This window comes from Chiloscyllium plagiosum, chromosome 17, assembly GCF_004010195.1.
Source record: "Chiloscyllium plagiosum isolate BGI_BamShark_2017 chromosome 17, ASM401019v2, whole genome shotgun sequence".
Classification (NCBI taxonomy): Eukaryota; Metazoa; Chordata; class Chondrichthyes; order Orectolobiformes; family Hemiscylliidae; genus Chiloscyllium; species Chiloscyllium plagiosum.
In genome coordinates, this window is record NC_057726.1 from 63976784 (window position 1) to 63984016 (window position 7233).

Sequence of the window (7233 nt, forward strand, 5' to 3'; positions counted from 1 at the left end):
CTCACCAGCCCGAGGAACTGGAAGCAAACCGGAGATAACCACCTTGGACGTCCTGCTTTTCAGCCTTCTCCCTAGTTCTCCGAAGTCCCGCTGTAGTATGTTCCTCCTCTTCTTCCCGACATCATTTGTGCCGACATGTACCACCACCTCTGGCTCTTCATCTTCGTCCTTGAGGATTTCCTGCACTCTGTCCGCGATGTCTTTCACCCTGGCACCAGGAAGGCAACACACCATCCTTAAGTTCTGCCTGCTGCCACAAAAACCCCGGTCAGTTCCTCTCACTATGGAGTCCCCTATTACCACGGCTCTGTGCGATGTCCAACTCTTCCGATCTGTCTCCACGCCAACTTTTGATTGACAGACCTGGCCGCCTCGTGGACTGGCAGTGTCATCTGTCTCTACGGTTTCCAAAAGATTCAATTGTTCCTGACAGGTACTTCCCCCGGGGTCTCTTGCACCTGTCTCCTCTCTGCCTTCCTCATCGTCTACTCTCTTCTGCTCTCTTCTGGTATGGTCGGTGTAATAACCTCACTGAAGGTCTTGTCCAGAAAGATCTCATTCTCTTGGATGAGCCTGAGGTCCTCGAGTTCTTTCGTCAGTGCTGCAATATGCTCTGTCAGTAGCTGAATGTGCACACACTTTCCACACTTAAACGAGCCAGACACACCAGAGTCATTGACCTCCCACACCAAGCACGTAGCACACTGAACCAGCTTGGCAGTCATGTCTTCACCCTCTTCAAATAACAATCACGTACCTTCCCAACCGGCTTTGTGATCCAAATTCTTGGATCACTGGGGTATGTTTTGTGGTAAGCATAAATTATACAAGAGAGACTTCACTTCCGCCCAGCACCCACCGTTCTCTGCTTCAAAAAAAAGTCCGTCTGACCTTCCCCCCCTCCACCCCCCACCGCCCCCCTCCAAGTATTGACCCTCTGTGGTACTCCCACAGCACTAAGGCCATGATCAATTTAGCCCCTGTTCTATAGAAAGGCAGAACAAGCATTAGGAGCTAAAAGACCCCCTCTCGTTCCTGGAGTTTGTCTGTTCACATTATTATGATACAATCTTTGCATCATTTCTCTATAATGCTCTCCATAACATACCCTCTCATTGATGCCTACAGCATACACCCTGGGCTGCAATGCCCTCTCTCCTATTGTTTCCTAGCCTTGCCTAAACAATTGAGTTCTTGCTTCCTAAGACACCCTCTTTATGACATAGTAATATTCCACCTAAACCCCTCTTTCCTTCTGTGTCTTTCCTGAATGTCTGTATCCGAGAATATTGAGTCCTGCCTTTTTTAGAGTTAACAGAGTCGTACAGCACAGAAACAGACCTTTTGGTCCAACCCGTCCATGCCAACCAGATTTCCTAAACTGATCTGTTGCATTTGCCAGCACTTGGCCCATATCCCTGTAAACCCTCCCTATTCATATATCCATCCATATGCCTTGTAAATGATGTGCCTCCACCAGTCTCTGTTTTCACAGTTACATCATATTCTGATGTAAGCAGCTCATCAACCCTATCTCTTGTGCGTCATGTCCTTATGGATGTAGGATTGCTCGCTGATTTGGAAAGTTCAACTTCAGGAACCTCCCAGCTCAGCGAGCAAACCTCCATCCAGAATCTCAACCTGAGCTACAAATCTTCTCAAAACTCGCTCATGTCCTTATGTACAGGGACTGTAAACTGAATTTCGACCTTATTGCACTTACCTTGGCTTTACCTACCTAATACCTTACTATTTCATACTCTAGTTTCATCTGTTTCTGTTCATCCCTTGTGACCCTTGATTAGTCTTCATAATGCAACATCTGGGTTCCCAACCCTTTATTTAAACCCTCCCTGAATCACTCCATGAAGGCCCGAGCCATGTTGAACAGCAGCCTGACTGTACAGGGACCACCTCCCCTTCACCCTAAAAGTCTCAAGGTCTGCCTCCTACTCCATGTCCCCAACCGCATCATGGCCCAGGTCAGTGACATTGGGACATTTGAGTCAGAGAGACTCCTGTAGTCTCCCTCTGAGCGTGAGCCTAGCAAAGGCTGAGCACACCTCAATCATACATCTTCTGACAAGTTGAGAAGGAGACAGATTCATTGTTTATCTCTACGATGACACTTAGGGCTTTGGGTAAGAGTTGCTGCACATTTGTAGCAGAACTTGACTAGCGTTCAAATATGCCTTTCTCGAAAAAGGTAGGCCTAGCTCTGGACCTGCGGCAAAATATTCCATGGACTTTAGAGAGGGAAACAAAAAAACAGAAATTGCTGGAGAAACTCAGCAGGTCTGTGGAAAGAGAAAGCAGAGTTAGCATTACGGATCGAATGACCCTACGTCAAAACTGATAGTAGTGAGGAAAAGGTGGTACAGTATATACTCAGGTAAAAGTCGATCTCATGTAAAAGTTGCCCCGCCCCTTAATTTTGGCCAAAAAATCTGGAATTTTCGTATATCTCATGTAAAAGTTGATCCCAGTTCTTCACAGATAACAGATCAACATTTGAGAGTCAAGATATTATCCTGTACATAAATGTTACATAAGGAAATGAATTTTTTGTGCTATTATGGGTTTTGATGTACAATTCACACCAATTTGACACAAAAGTTTAAGGTGCATCAAGTCAGTCAGGTGATAACCTCCCTTTGTGCTGCTCAGCTGAGCTCAGTTCCTCTGTAGCACTTATAGAATACAGTCTTATTACCGTAATTCATCATGTTTTTTTTCTTTATTTGTCTAGTGATCAATTGGGCTTCTGCTAATAATACTGTATTTTGGACTATGGCATGAATTTCAGCCCCTCGAAAGTAGAAATCATGTAATAGTCGATCCCATAAATTTAACCTTAAAAAAAGCCAAAAATTCAACTTTTACACAAGTATATATAGTATTTATTCTGAAGACCAAGGGTTGGGTTGGGAAGGGAAAGATTGAGGAGAAAGGTGGAGATGGATCCCAGAAAGACAGTATGAGAGATAAAGAGATGAATGATGGTATGCTAGAGAGAAAGAAAATCTGATAATGGCAACCATAAGTGGTTGGCAGTATTGAAAGCAGCCTGGGGTGGGAAAAGGACATGGAAGAAGGTGTTCAGAAACAAAAAGTATTGACCTCAAGATTGAGTCCTGAAGGCTGCAGGGTCTCCGAACGGAAAATGAGGTGCTGTGCGTCCAGCTTGCGCTGAGCTTCACTGGAGCACTGCAGCAAACCTGAGACAGAGACGTTGGCCAGGGAACAGGGTGGGGTGTTAGAATGGCAGGCAACGGGAAGCTCAGGGTCACTTTTACAGACAGAACGTCGGTGTTCCGCACGATTTTCTTTAACGGTTTTCCATAGCGCGATTTTCGATAGCGCAAAGATGCAGAGGAGCATAGCTGTCATGTTTTGGCAGAACGATCTGTGTAATTGAATTGGTACCATTAAGATTTGAAACTGTTTGGTATTAAGCTGGGTCAGAGGAGTCAATATTGTGCTCGGCAATAGTCCCCTGTTTCTCAGTCTCAAAGCTTGTGCCTTGTCACAGTGTTCATTCATATGCAAGGCTGGGTGAGATGTGGACACGTGTTTGTCAAGAGACGTAATGCTTAAGATGCTCCACTGTGCCTTTGAGCTTTGATTGATGGATAGCTCTTCATTCAGGGCCGACTCATTCTGAACTCAGTCAGGCAGGTTTAACGTCCTTTCTTTCATTTCAATTAATGTTTTTCAACTAATATTTTGTTTCAATTAGTATGATGCCAAAGCGTTGGGAGAGAATTTACAATGTAACACTGCTTTCTATGTGAATTGTATGCTTGTTGGCTTCACCCTACAGTAAAAAGCATGTTGCAGTCATCCATACATAGCTACTGAATATTCAATCCAGTCTATGAAGCACAAGTTCTATTAGCAATCTTATGCCCATTCCATTGAATGGGAACTCGAATTACAAAACTGTCCATAATGCCCATCACACCCGAATGTGTCACTGAGAGGAGTTTTCGATGTAAAATGAAGTCAAAACTCTGCACATGCATACAACACTGGGTGGAACACAATAGTGTCCTTCCCTCGGAGCCAGGAGGCCCAGGTTCAAGTTTCACCTTGCTTGAGAGATGTGCAAGAACATCTCCTTAGAAAATATCCTTAAGCTAATGGCTACCATTTCATAGTTAGTGTGACATGAAGTGTTGCCTTGAGTCTGTGTGCACATGAAAACCTGGCTGATTGTGGAGCAGTTTAATTTACTGAGCCAGCCATGTGTAGACAAGATTGGCTGGGTAAAATATAGCAAATAAGGAGTAAATTTTACCCTCAAAACCTTTTAGGTTTTCCCTTTTTAAGGTACTTCGGAGTAACAACATTTCTGTTGTCGTCCTTTCTTATCCCATTGCTGCCATTGGCTTCTGTGACGAACATAATTATTTCTTTCCCAGCTCGTTCTACTTTCCACTCAGGTGTTTTTTTTCTCTTTTCCTCAATTGTTCCCTGACTGTTCAGTGACCTTGCTGCTGAGTATGGCTCCTGATGTGACAATGCTGAGAATAATTTACTTTCCCTTCCTCATCCCCCAATACATAGCACCTGACTGCATCTTTTTTTCCCTGCTGCTTGTCCCCACCAAAAGTGTATTGATCAGACACTGGGGCTTGTTATTGACTAGGCAGTGGCTCTGGACCAGGAGGCTGGTGCCAGGATCAGTATTCATATCTCTTTTTATGTACTGCGTCCGGGGCTCCTAACAGCACCTTCCATCGAATCGTAGAATGGAAACATCAGTCCAAATCATGCATACTTACATTTGGCTTCTCATTCTATTGTTCTGGCTTCTATCCATCTCCGTTCTCTCCATGCTCTTAGTTCTACTTTGCAATGGGCTTTTATAAAGTCCCACACCACTGTCTCTTACATCAACATCTCCTAAATTAATCTAGTCCCATCTTCCAGCATTTGGCCCATATTCCTATGAATAGGAAGGGTTTAGAGGAATATGGGCCAAATGCTGGAAAATGGGACTAGAAACCGACAGCAGCGATGGGATAAGAAAGGATAACGGAAATGACATTACTCCAAAGTAACCTTTTAAATGTTGTAATTGTACCAGTCTCCACCACTTCCTCTGGCAGCTCATTCCATACATGCACCATCCTCTGTGTAAAAAAGTGCCCTGTGGTATAGCTACCCTGAACTCTCATTTGTTTTACTGTTGCCAGCTCCCCCTACAGGTTTGATAGGATTCGAATGTCAGATTTGTGACATCAGCAACAGGTAAAAGCCGGAGACTGAAATAGTAACTGAATATCACAATGGATTGGTTCCTCTTCACTCAGGGCCCTCAGACTAACCATACTACGTCAGCCAGTTACGGAGAAAATTAATACCAAAGCTGCCTATTCAGTCTGAGCACTTAGCCTTTTACATTCCTCAATTAAAATAGATTCACAATCGTCTACTTGCTTTTTTCTCTTGAATCAATCATTTGTTCTCAACATGAAGTCTCAAACAGAGAATTCTGCCGCAAGAACACACATTTCTCAACATGATGTTTTTAATTGATAACTTACTGCCCAATTATTGTTGTTTTTGTTAATTTAATTGCACATAGCATGTGCAGAAACTAAAACAAAACCTCAGTGGGGACCAGAGGACAACCCATTTGGAATACTGAGGTGCTGCACACATTTGTAGAAATAGGTGAACTTACATGCTCGGTGTTCACCAGAGCAGCTGCTGTTTGCAAGGGGAAATGAGAAGTGGGTCCATCAGTTTCATCGGTGAAATACAATGGGAAAAAGGTTCCATTTATGAACTGTCTGAAATTGAAGCCAAAGAAAGAGAAGCACGCAGGCAAAGGTCACGATGACAGTCATCGGCCCATTACTGTGAGGAAGATCAACAAGAGATGCAGACATTAGTGAAACAGTAGTGTGGGACTTTATACGAGACCATTATAAAGTAGAGTGAAGAGAATGGAGACGGATAGACACAGGCAGGCCGGAATAATAGAACAAGAAGCCAAATGTCATGGGTTGGAAAGCTCCACCATGAGCAACGCAGCATGTGATAATATGAATTAATAACTTAATGAGGATAAAGACATCAGGGCCAATTTTCTCTCTTGGTGGGTGAGGGTAATATTGCAGCTTGAGCTGGTTTCTCCTTGGCAAATGACCAAACCATTCACGACAGCAGAATTGAAATCAAAATTGTTACTGTGAGGAGAATTACAAATGTGAAGCCTAATCCTCATTTTCCAAGCGACACCAGTTGAAGAGAATGGAGGCTGAGCAAATTACACTGTGTTCTTTGACAATAAAGTTAATGAGTAACACTAGGCTTAAGAATGCTTGCTGGCATGAATGAAAGGATTCTGAACCCCTATCAGTGCTCAAATATTAGAGAGGGTTCAAAGAGGAGACCAAGAATAGTACGGTTGCACCTCCAACATGAAATTTAATAACACTGATTAACCACTGATTAAGGAGTAACCAGAACAAACAACTCATTCAAGTGAGTAATTTTAAAAACTAAATGGGGCTAATCATGCAAAGCTGAGGTGCAACCTTAAAGCTGTTATCAGCGTTTCACTTCATTCCCCACACATGGCTCTGAATTAAAACGGAGAGAGCACTTTATTTCCAGTCACCCTTGACGAAAGATATTTTTATTTCCTGACTTAAAAATAATCTTCTGGACTCTCATTGCTGAATCAACTTTAACCTTAAAGAAATAGTTTCAATAGTGAATGATGTATTGTCACTTGCGTTTTGCAGTGAATAACACCGTAAACTCTTCAACAGTCCCCACATTCCAGCACCATTTTAATAGTTTAGGAATAAAAAAAGAGAGCCCATCTTCATTCCACTGCCTCTACCATTGATTTAGTATTCCTGGTGTGTTAAAAGGTCTCTAAACGATTCTATGAAGATACTGAGACATAAAATCAGTGACAGGAGGCACATTGTGCTCATTAGCCTCATATATCAACAAATCTTTTGAACAGTGACAAGCTGCAGCATTGGATAGAATTTTTGCTCTAATTAGCTGATTGAACCCAATAAATGAAACCATGGGGCCTTGTTAGCTTTTCCCCTTGTCTCATTAAGAATGGAGAACAGACTTCGTTGAAACGGAAAAGAAAATCAAAGGTGTCACAGTTGACATGATGCAACTATTGATAATGCCACTTGGTTATATGCTATCAATTGATTAAAGCTTCCAACAAGCATTCTAAAATTCGATGCC